We start from the raw sequence: 13488 nt of genomic DNA, 5'->3' as shown, positions 1-13488 counted from the left end.
GCAGTGACAAAACGTGTGGACGTTAAAGAACGTCGACGGAACGCCGCGGGTTAAGAGAGTATCTTAGTATTCTCTGATTCTTCCTGCGAGTCCAACTGGGACCACGGGATTAGTATATCCATGTGCATCAGTATTCTTTGAATCTTCCCGCGAGTCCAACTGTGACCACGGGATTAATATATGTGTATCTGTAGTCTTTCAATATTAACTTAGCTTGTAAAGATTAATATCTCCAGTGATGTAGATCCTCATTATTATCTCGTTTGGGTTTATTCACAGTGAAGAGTAATGTGTCTCAGTTCTTAATGCTTAGTAAATCTTAGGTTACTGGGAAGTAATTTCAAGTTCGAGTTTTGCTATCCTTAAGGAGTGGTACAGACGAGATTGATCGCCCGCAAGGTGTGCTAATATCTAACTACTCACGCCCTCTCAGATAAGATCATGCTACCACAATCCTCATAACTTCTCCAAAATTTTCACACTACCACATTTCCCATAAACTCTCTAATAAGATCACGCTACCCATTTTCCATAATCTCTTAAATTTCCCAGCATTACACCGGTGGTTTTCTATTATCTCCTTCATTACACTGGGGTCATTTATTGATGACTAAAATTTCTTGCATTACACTGGCGACTAAATTTTCCGGCGTTACACTGGCGGCTAAAATGGTGGGATAAGATACTGTTGTGGGGTAAGATATTGTTGGATAAGATATTGTTGTGGGGTAAGATATTGTAGGATAAGATATTGTTGTGGATAAGATATTGATGTGGGTTAGATATTGTTACAGTTAATTAACGAATCGAGTTTGAATCCCTCATTAACAGTACACTGGAAGGACACATAATCTCGCGATATTTCTAGAATTAATGATCCTTAAATCTCCTGGAGGACGAGCATAATTATTCTTCACCGATAATAGAATGAAAACCGAGAAGGAACACAACTTATGTATTTTGTGGGTTGGTCTAGTGAAAGGAGAGGTAAAGTGGAAGAAAAGGGTCAAGTGTCAAGGAGAACAGAGTGAGACAGTGTAGAAATAAAAATAAACCCCCCTTACTTAACACAATGAGCTGGTGAGATAGTATGAAATGTAAAATTAAAGAGGAGGAGGAGAAACCTCCCTCTAGATCTTGGATATTGAATGAATTAGACGGGTAAGAAATTCAACTGTCCCCCACGAATCCTTCGTATCATCCATCTTCTAACCCTCATCCAACAATGAGAGCAAAAGGGAGCCTCACAAAGCCTCGCGATATACCGATTCTAGAACTCCAGCAGTTACAGGGTATCGATGCAGCAGCACGTCTGAAAATGTTCATCAAATTAGTTGAGCAACGTGATTCTAATGATGTGATGCACACGCAGATTGCAAAGGGTAGAGTGAGTCTTGAACTTGCCATTTTCATTCATAATAACCAGACAAAGCATCGAATAGTGTCATGGCTAGCACTTAAGGAATCTCTTAGAACGGAGTTTGCCATTGAAGTCAGTACTGATCGAGCTTGGCAGGAATTAGAATCAATGTGTTATGATTGGATAAAGTCACCCCAGGCTTTCACGCACTGTTTTATCTGCCAGCATGCGGTGATAGAACATAAATTCCCAAACGAAAAGTTCCCTAACTGTGACAAAGCAATCAAAGGGAAGCTGTGGTATGGCTTACCTCTCCCATCACGAGAAAAACTCGAGGGATTCCTATATGATGGGTACCCATTAAAGAAGTTCCTATATAGAGTTGAACATGAACGTCATTTGTTGGAAATGAGTCAGACCCTTCGTGTCAGTGCAGTGCCTGCTGAGAATAAAGTCAAGGAAAGGAAACTCGAGAATCGGCCGTCGCTGTACACCTCGGTGAACCAGACAGATCACTTGAGTCCAGTAGGACTGAATGATGAAGTGGAAGAATTACACCAAATCCAGAACATCTAGTGGTTAATATTGTGTGCACTGTTTAGCTTCATCACATAGTCTCTGGGAGTGTTGGCGGAAACCTCCTCCTGGACATTGTTTTGACTGCCACAGACCCGGATGTCGTCGTAGTGAAAGTGGGTGACTTGGACATAACTGTAAACCCCCAGAACAAAATGACTCTAAATCGAAAGATTCACAAAATCCACACCAGAAGTTATGACTAACCGTGGTCATACATCCCCCACCATCAGTGTAGTGATTAATGGAAAGATAGTAGAAGCTATAGTTGATACTTGGAGTTGCTACACTCTAATTAAGGAATCAGCTGTCACGCAAACTGGGGGAGAAGTAAATACACGGGGAAAACCCACCTCGTTTGCATGGAGTCACAGGCGCCCCTTTGAGAATTTTGGGAATGATGTGGGCAGAAATTGGAGTTGGAGATGAGAAGACCCATAAACACTGGTTTCCGGTAGTGCCAAATTCTTATATAAATACTGATCTGCTCCTAGGTTGTAATGTACTAGGTCAAGCTCCTATCATATGGGATGGAATAAGGAGAGTCATGGTATGGGAAGGCGCCCCTTTTGTTGTAAATCACATTCACCTACAAAGGAACAAAGTCAAAAGAGTGAAGGCTGACCCAGTCGAACCCTCTAACCCAACACAACACTTCTTGCAAATCAATCTTCTCACCACCATGAAAGTAGATCCATATCAGTCTAAGTTTGTGCCCATCCCTGTAAGAGAAGACCCAGGCACTAACCTTGTCATTTATTCTCAACCTAGGGTCACTCATAACAGTCACCCTATTTGGTCAAAGTCACTTCTGAGAATTCAATCTACTTCCCTCTCACTAATGCAACTAAGGAGGAGAAGGTATTTCGTAAGGGCACAATTATTGGATCATATGATGGAATTGATAATCCACCTCCTGGTAGGGTTAATGTCACTAAATTTCACAATGACCTACTCCCAGAAAATAATCAAGTCAGTCAAAGTGGGACACGTGTTCAGAGGTTAAAAGAACTGACTGGAGAACTAAACTGGCAACATCTCACTAGTGCCCAGCAAAAAAAACTTTATCTGTTAATCCTTAAGCATGACCCTCTTTTTATTCTTGACAAAAGTGAGTTAGGGCTCATCAGTGGCCCTCATGCTCATATCAAAGTAGCTGATCCTCAACCCAGTCGTGGACCCATGTACCGCTATCCTGAACAAGCAAAGCAGATCATTGTGGATATGCTAAAAGATATGGAGGACAGAGAAATCATAGAACGACCTACTGGAGCCTGGCTGTCACCTATTGTACTTGTAAATAAGCTGGATGGTAGCAAACGTATGTGCCTCGATTATCACTGTGTGAATCAACAGCTCGTGACTGACATCTACCCCCTTCCACGATTGGATGAACTAGTTGAACAAGCGGCCAGACATCAGCATTATGTCACTCTTGACATGTGAGAGGCGTATTTCCAAATTCTGTAAGATGAAGAAAGTCGTGACCTCACTACCTTCAGTGATGGGGTCGCACTATACAGATTCAGACGACTCCCATTCAGACTTAATTGCTCCCCTGCGATCTTTTCTAGGAGAGTGAGTTCAATACTAGCACCCCTCCTACAGAAAGGGTGGGTCAGAAATTACTTAGACGATTTGATCCTTTGGGCTCATGACTTCCAAACTTTAATAGACTGCCTGAGGCAGGTTTTCCAGTTACGTACTGAAAATGGAGTGAAATTAAATCTCAATAAATGCAAATTCGGCCTTAAAGAAGTCACCTTCCTAGGTCATCAGATTTCTGCCAAAGGAAGCAAACCTGATCCAAAGAATGTTGAATCGGTCACAAAGATGAAACCTCCCACCACAGTAAAGAAAGTAAGGCGATTTCTAGGAATGTGCAGGTTTTACAGAATACATGTTCCATTGTTTGCAAAAGTTGCTATGCCCCTCACCAACTTAACTAAATCTCGAGTAACATTTATCTGGACGGACGAATGCCAGAGATCCTTTGAACATCTAAAGTCTTGCCTCATGAACACCCCTGTCTTACTTAGAGCTCAGGTAGAACAACCATTCATTCTCACTACAGACGCTAGTAACACTCATGTTGGAGGAGTCCTGAGCCACATTCAATCAGAGGGTTCTAACAAGCCGATTGGGTATTTCTCAAAAAAGTTGAACCCCTGTGAGACTTGGTATTCAGTGACAGAGAAAGAGGCCCTAGCTGTAGTCCTTGTGTGCCATAACTTCCATCATTATCTGTGGGGTAGCCCTTTTACTGTAGTTACTGATCACCAACCTCTCACTAGTATATTCAAGCGGAAGACTAAATCGCCTTGAATGAAATGCTGGATCCAAGAAATGCAAGAATATAATTATGACATCCAGTATCTCAAGAGTAAAAACAATTCTGCTGCAGATCAGTTGTCACGCCCAGTTCAAGTAGTAGTCCATCCACCTGAAGCCACCTGGCTCAGGTTAGATCGAGAACAAATGAAGGCCCATCAAAGAGAAGAACTTGTGTGGGGAGAACTAGTGCAGTCTCTCGAAGGTGGTAGAGTTTCCACCAAAAGTACCAAAAACCACCTTAGATCAGTTTGCCTTAATAGACGAAGTGTTATAATTTGTGTGGGAGTAGACAGATGGTAGTCTTCATTACAGCCTCATGGTCCCTAGTGCCCTAGTTGTACAGGCCCCTCAACATGCACATGAGTTATCTGGTCATCTAGGACAAAAAAAAACTATCAAAAGGGCAGAAGAACTGTATTACTGGCAAAATTTTAAGGTTGGTGTGTGTGAATATGTCAAAAAATATGTACCTTGTCAGATATTCAAAAGGAACACTGAATTATAGCAACAGTGGAAGGAATTGCCTCCAGTGAATAAGCCGCTGGAGAGGATTGTTATAGATCTTACTGATATGGTTGTTGGAGTCCAGAGTTACCATTACGTTCTTACAGTAGTGGACCATTATAGTTGATACGTTAGGTTCTTCCCCCTCAAAACAAAACAATCAACACATATCATGGACAAACTCGGGCAGTATATGGCAGGCTATGGCACACCTCGCAGTATCGTCCTAGACAACGGAGGCGAGTTCACCAGCAGAGATTTTCAGCGATTCTGCCAGTGACACCAAATCACCTTCTACTACACGACCCCCTATCATCCCCAAGGGAATGGCATCACCGAGTGGATGCACTGGACCCTAAAGTCAGTCCTCTCCATGCTATGTCAGGGCCGCCCTCTCTGATGGCTCCAGCCATGTCAGATCGCCATGAATCAGGCAGTCCATACATCCAAGGGACAGCAACCCTACTTTGCCTACTTCTCTCGCCATCCACCTAGGCTGGTCGGTGCACCCTTACCCTCCGTCGAGGGTGAGGAAGACGAGATGGCTGTCACCCATGCTCTCATTCAGGAAATGCACCAGAAGATGATGTGTCGATATAGAGATGTCGCTAACTAAAGGCGGAAAAATCAGATTGTTGGAGTTGGAACCCTTGTGTGGATTAAGAAGGAATCTGTGGCACTTGGTATGTGTCGAAAACTTAATGTGAAATGGGATGGTCCTTACCGTGCAGTGGAAGTGTTGATGGACAGAAGTGTGTATGTGGTAGAAAATGTGTTCACGGGAAAAAGAGTACAAAGAGCTGCAGGACAAGTGAAGCCTTATTATGGAGGTGAAGAGTGGCTCTTAGAACTCCTGGAAGAGGCCTTTGAACCTGATCCAACTGATGAACAATTACTGCCCCGTGAGAGACGCCCTCCCCGGAGACTTACTGAAGAATGTTGAGTGTCGAAGCTGGTTACTGCAGTATTAAGTTAAGAGATGGTTAAGGGAATGTGTGCGGATTGGACTGTCTAACTATTGACTGGGACAGTTAGTGTTCAAGAGAAGTTTCATCCATCGAGAGTTCACAGGAGTTTGGGTTATGGGTGCAGCCCAGTTCAGTGGGAAATATTGCCTTAATTCAAGGGAAATTCTAGAAACCCCCTCAAATTACAGTCAACACGGTCTAGGGTGGAACAATGACTTCAGCATCTGACAGACACTCATCAATTGCATGATGAAGAGCTGGAAGCGTAAGAATGAATGGATGAGAGTGTGAATGCGATTAGTCCGTATGTTGTGTGAATGGGAAGCGCCCCTGGGACAATCCTGGTAGCGAGAGTATGGGTCAGTCTGGGTGAGACGACCATGTTGCCACCCAGGCAGGAGGTTGGCTGGGATACACCTCTCCACTGGGTTTTGAGAGTTTACTATGACAGCGAAGCTGCCCCGTGGGTTAAGTGATTTTACTTGTGGACCGGTAGGTGCCATTTACTGGAGGAAGAGCCAGGGAAATCTTTGTTCATAGAGAGATACACAGTCAAATTTGGTAAGTCCGTCTCATCTGCAGACACGTCGCTAGGAAATGTAGATGAATTAATTGAATGACTGCCGATGTTAAATTTTTTTATTCCGGAGGAAGGACCCGTGTAGTGCCATAATTTTAAGAATTAGTATAAGCTAATGTAAGTGTAATCTTAGGTAGTATTATAAATATAGTCTGTACAGCTCATAATTTAACCCGTCACATCCCGAGCTATTTCGCACCTCCAACACCCCCCAATCCCTAGGTATTTTCGATTTTTTTTTTTTTTTGGGCTAAAACCTCCGCTTTTGGTGAGAAACATCGAAAATTCATAGAGAAATCGCACACCTGAGGTTTAAAATACTCGATCCAGGTAGCAGTACCTCCTTACCTGACTGGGTTTTCTAACAGGCTGGCACCAAAGAAAACGAGTTCTATGGGAGGGTAACTATTTCACACCACTCATAAACGGTATTTATTTATTTACTTGGTACGAATTTATATGTGGTACTAGAGTATATTGGTTTTCAAACAGTAATATAGGCATTATAAGCATTGTTTCACTCACTAACTCATCACCATACCTGACCTTCTTTTGCCACATTACCTGAACATCATTTCTGACTGTTTCTTCCTCTAATGCTATGTAAACTTTGTCCTCCACATTGTCATCGATTGGGGAATCACTCTGGTCCTGAATGTCTATTGGCCAGGTCACTGGTAACAGGTGAATTGCCGAGACGATGGCGTGCGGGGGGGGGGAGGTTATGCGGTGTAAGGGATTGTCCCTGCTTGGCATCTTGTAGAGGAATAGAGGAAGGTGTCCCATGTATACGTATGAAAAATCACAAGCGAAAATTGAAAATTGTGCATATTAGGGACCTTGCAATTGCACGACGTACCAGTACGTCGTCGGGACTGGCAAATGGAAAATGTTGCAACGTACCCATACGTCGACGGGACGAGGCGGGTTAACCATTAAGTTCTGTATTTAAGTCTAGTCTTAATTGATATTCATAATGTAAACATTATTCTGATATTGATAGTATTAAATCAAACATTGATATGAATATGATTAGTTGTTTATACATAGTGAACCAGCCTTTATTAACAAAGAAGTATAACTGTGAATGTTTCATAGAAATTAAAAATCGTGAATGTCTTTCTTTGTATTCTAATCTAGAGATTTATATGCTGAAGTTAATAATAGTCCCCTTTTGAATTATGCAGTGGTGAATTGAGAGTGTCTGAAGTAAAACTGTTGAATGTAATCATTAGTGTAGCACGAAATTCATGTTACTGAGTCGTGTTTACAGCCATGTAGGCATAGGAAGCTCACATGGGTAATATAACTGTTCTGATTCCTAACTGATTTGGCTTCACTATGTTTAAAGTTCCTGTACACTTATTTAAAAAATTTCAAACATCGTAAGTCATTTATCTACGTATGTTAATTGCAAACGTTTCTTTTGTATTCCTTGAAGATTCTAGGAAATTGATAATAGTATAAAGTAATCAGTTAAAGTTTTAGCCAATTCCCGAATACTGTCTGTAATGCTTATAAAAGGCGAGGGAAACCGCGCCCAGCAATAAGACCAGCGCTTCTCTCCATCATTGCAGGTTAGTGTCGAACTCTCATCCTTCCCCCCCCCCCTTCTTTCTCTCTTGTGTAATAAGTCCTCATATTCGAAAGTTAAATAAGTCATATTTTCCCCTGATCCCTCTTGTACCGATTAAATGAGACCGGCACTTCTCTCCGTCATTGCAGATCATCCTTTTGAAGCTACTGCCAAAACTCCTCACACACTCACACCCCCTCCCTTTTTTTACCTAGTTCATGGAGCCTAAATAACGAATATATCGGCTGGTCCATTTTGTTTACAGTCCATTTTTATTATAGTTCATTTGATCACTGTTCCTATAATATTTGTGACTTTACTGTATATAATTCTGGAGTTATACGAGTTTAATCTTAAGAGAGTGTCTTAGTATTCTTCGATTCTTCCCGCGAGTCCAACTGGGACCACGGGATTAGTATATCCATGTGCATCAGTATTCTTTGAATCTTCCTGTGAGTCCAACTGTGACCACAGGATTAATATATGTGTATCTGTAGTCTTTCAATATTAACTTAGCTTGTAAAGATTAATATCTCCAGTGATGTAGATCCTCATTATTATCTCGTTTGGGTTTATTCACAGTGAAGAGTAATGTGTCTCAGTTCTTAATGCTTAGTTAATCTTAGGTTAAGTAATTTTTAGTTCGAGTTTTACTATCCTTTAAGGAGTGGTACAGACGTGATTGAGTGGCCCGCAATGTGTGCTAATATCTAACTACTCACGCCCTCTCTGATAAGATCATGTTACCACAATCCTCATAAACTCTCCAAAAGTTTCACATTACCACATTTCCCATAAACTCTCTAATAAGATCATGCTACCCATTTTCCATAATCTCTAAAATTTCCCAGCATTACACCGGTGTTTTTCTATTATCTCCTTCATTACACTGTGGTCATTTATTGATGACTAAACTTTCTTGCATTACACCGGTGACTAAATTTTCCTGCGTTACATGGGAACTTTTGTAACTTCATGGGATCCCCGCAGGGATAATCTGACTGATTGCTGGGTTGTACTTAAACACTGAGAGTGCTGCCAAGTGTGGAAGGGGAACATCCGACTTCTTCTCAGTAAGTTCTGGTGTAAGACAGGGATGTGTCCTTGTCCCCACACTTTTCAACACATGTATGGATTGGGTACTGGACCGGGCTCTGAGTTGAAGTCACTGTGGAGTATCAATTGGCAATTTCAGGGTTACTGACCTTGATTTTGTTGATGGTGCAGTTATCCTAGTGGAGTCACTGGAGATACTACTGAGTGCCCTTGAGGAATTTCATGAGAATGTGAAGCCACTGGGATTAAAGGACTTTTGGGCCAAAACCAAGGTCCAGGCATTTGGTGGCTTGCTGATTGAAGCAGTTCAGTCTGTTCAAGCATGTGGTGATGGTATAGAAGTCTTGGAAAGATTCACTCATCTCGGTAGTGTGGTCCACAACAATGGTAGATCAGACAGTGAGATCTCGCATCGCATTGGTCTGGCTTACGAGGTTGTGGATATACTCAATTTGGGTATTTGGTGCTGTTACTATTTGTGTAGAAGGACAAAGTTCACATCTTCAGGGCGCTGGTGCTCTTTGTCTTACTTTATGGCGGTGAGACATGGACACTAAACAGTGACTCGAAGCAGCAAATTGACTTCTTTGGTACTGTGTCACAGGATCATGGGATATCCCTGGTTCAACCAAGGTGAGTAACAAGCGACTACTCTGTGAGACTGAATCAAGGCCTATTACCCACATAATACATCAACGCCAACTCCAGCTATATGGGCACGTGGCCCTGAGGCTGATCTTGCTCACATGGTGATCTCAGAACGAGTTAACCCAGGGTGGAGGAGGACAAAGGGAAGGCCACATAACTCATGGCTGGAGCAAGTCGATCACTCCTGTCGGGAGATACAAAAAGGGGGAAGAGTCGCTGCCGGAGGGTCGCACTGAGGGACCGGCGTGGGTGGAGTCGGAGGGTGAGTGAGGTTATGCTCCCAGCGAGGTTTGCCCTTCTTGACTGATTAATATCGTCACTACATTCTCCACTTTTTAACTATTATCACTACCACTACCACTATCATCACAACTACAATTACCACTACCACTATAATCACTACAGTCCTCATCTTCTACACACCATCATAAATACCACTATCAGCACTAATACTATTATCACTACCACTATCACTATCATCATCCCCATACTGTTCATCCTCTCCACACTATCACCAGTACTACTATCACCACTACTGCTATCATCACTACCTCCGTCAACACTACATTCGTCTTCCTCAGTATCATCACAGCCACTATCACCACTACTATTATTATCACTACCACTATCATCACTGCATCCCTCATCTTCTCCCACTATCATCATTGCCACTATCACCACTACCACGTTCATCAACACTACATTCCTTGTCTATCCTTCCTTTCTCTATTAACTTCTTATCATTTCTTATCAGTTTTGTTATAATGTCCCTTTCATTCACTTCAGCTGATATGAGACACACCTCCCATCCACCTCTTGTACACCGCCCTCCAACCTCCTGTACACCACCCTCCCACCTACACCACCCACCCACCTACATCACCCTCCCGCTCACACCACCCACCCACGCACACCATCCACCAACCTACACCACCCACCCACGCACACCACCCACCAACCTATACCATCCACCCACGTACATCACCCACCCATCTACACCACCCACCCACCTACACCACCCACCCACCTACATTAACCACCCACTCATACCACCCACCCACCTACATCACCCACCCACCTACACCACCCACCCACTTACACCACCCACCCACCTACATCACCGACCCACCTACACAACCCCCAACCTACACCATCCACCCACCAAAACCACCCCCCAACCTACACCACCCTTTCATCTACACCACCCACCCACCTACATCACCCAGCCACAACACCACCACCCACCTACATCACCCACCCACTGAAACCACCCACACACCTACATCACCCTCGCACGCACGCGACCTACCCACATATACTACCCACCCACCTACACCACCCACCCACCTACACTACCCACCCACCTACTCCATCCACCCACCTACACCACCCATCCACCGAAACTACCCACTCACCAACATCACCCACCCACCTACATCACCCACCCACCTACATCACCCACCCACCTACATCACCAACCCACCTACATGACTCTCCCACTTACATCACCCTCCCACCTACACTACCCACTCACCTACATCACCTACCCACCTACATTTCCCGCCCACTGAAGCCACCCATTCACCTACGTCACCCTCCCACCCACATACACTACCCACCCACCTACACAACCCACTCACCAACATCACCCACCCACCTGGATCACCCACCCACCTGGATCACCCACCTACCTACACCACCCACCCACCTACATCACCCACCCACCTACACCACCCACCCACCTACACCACCCACCCACCTACACCACCCATCAAACTACACCACCCCCCACCTACACCACCCTACACCACCCACCCACCTACACCACCCACCCACCTATATCACTCTCCCACATACACCACCCACCCACCTACATCACCCACCCACCTACATCACCCACCCACCTACATCACCCACCCATCTATACCACCCAGCCACCTATATACTGATGACAGCTTTGTTTTTTACCTTGGACATTTAATTTTAAATATGTTATTGATGCTATTTTTTTCTCTAATAGGATAATAATGTGTGTGTGCATTGTGATGCCTTCAGGTTTTATTAATGTGATTTTTTGTTTTTTATATAATTGTACAGTACAGCAGCTACTGTGTAATGTGCATATATACAGTATTTTGTATAATTACCGGGTATGTATGTACTGCTGCTGCTGCTTATGCGGTGCTGTTGCTGCTGCTATTACAGTACTACTATCTTTATGATGGTGAAATGTATTAATTTCTATGTATCGAGAGATACGAAATAAAGCTGATTGAAACTGAAATTGAAATATATCACCTTCCCACCTACTGTATATCACACATCCATCTACATCACTCTCCCACCTACACTACCCACCTTCCTACACCATTCTCCCACCTACACCATCCTCCCACATACACCATACACCCACATACACCACCCACTCACACCACCCACCCACCTACACCACCCACGCACCTACACCACCCACCCACTTACACCACCCACCCAATAACACCACCCATTCACCCACACCAGCCACCAACATACACCACCAACCCACTTCTAACACCCACCCACATACACCCTCCACCCACCTACACCACCCAACCATCCTATACCAAACCCACACACCTTCACCACCCACCCACATACACCCTCCACCCACCTACACCACCCACCCACTTACACCACCCAGCAGACCTACATTACCCACACACCTTCACCACCCACCCACCTACACCACCCACTCACTTACACCACCCAACAGACCTACTGTATATCGCCCACACCCCTTCACCACCCACCCACATACACCCTCCACACACCTACACCACCCACCCACTTCCACCAGCCACTATAGTAACCCCCGCCATTTAATATTAAGTTTTGATTCCTGGAGAGAAGGATGTAGCCCTCCCCCACCCTCCGCCCCGTCAAGGTGTAAATAGGAAACATCAGTCTTCGTGGTTCTATCCTGCCTAAAACCTAATCGGGGTGAAGGTTTACATTTGGCCATTTTTTTTTCTCTCTCTTAAAAAAAAAAAAAAACTATGACATGATACTGAACACACACACACACACACACACACACACACACACACACACACACACACACACACACACACACACACACACACACACACACACACACACACACACACACACACACACACACACACACACACACACACACACACTACACTTTACTGTATATAAGACAAATGTTAATAACTTCCTAGGGGTCACACTACACTTTACTGTATATAAGACAAATGTTAATAACTTCCTAGGGGTCGCATACTCGGTGGCACAGGAGGCTTGGTAGCACTTTTTCTTTAGCGATTTGTTTTGCATATTACACCTTACTATTCTCTTGTAATATATTAATATCGTACTAATATCTACGTGGTTTGCTTAAGTAACATTCAAGAGGGTACTCACGTGTTGTATACAGAATGAATCGCTTGGGAAAAATGGATACGAAATCTCCAATGCCACTTAGAATATGATCAGTAGTTTCTGTTTATATCCTTACCCTGGGGTGGAGAAAAGTCATTATCTGTCTATCTGTCTATGATTATCTATCTATCTATATTTACCTATCTATCATTCTCTCTATCTATCTATCCCCAGACGCCATAATTCAATAAGGAGTAACCTGGACCTTCTTTTAGCTAAGGATTAATTTCGTAACACATCCTCCTTGCCGAATTGTTCTGTACATCACACGTCATTATCCTCCTGTATATTACTGATGCAAACCGTATATCACCAAATTAAAACCACGGAAAAAATATGGAAAGAAACATAAAGATGTAGGCAAAAATAAATCGCCAAGGAAGAGGTGCTACGAAGCCTGCTATGCCACTTAGAAAGCAGCTCAGCTGGGTTGGTATTCTGA

Source organism: Coenobita brevimanus, chromosome 18 (genome assembly GCF_032717465.1).
Source record: "Coenobita brevimanus isolate Jiangsu-jjx chromosome 18, ASM3271746v2, whole genome shotgun sequence".
Classification (NCBI taxonomy): domain Eukaryota; kingdom Metazoa; phylum Arthropoda; class Malacostraca; order Decapoda; family Coenobitidae; genus Coenobita; species Coenobita brevimanus.
The sequence above is the reverse complement of the archived record's forward strand: the minus strand, read 5'-3'. Positions refer to the sequence as shown.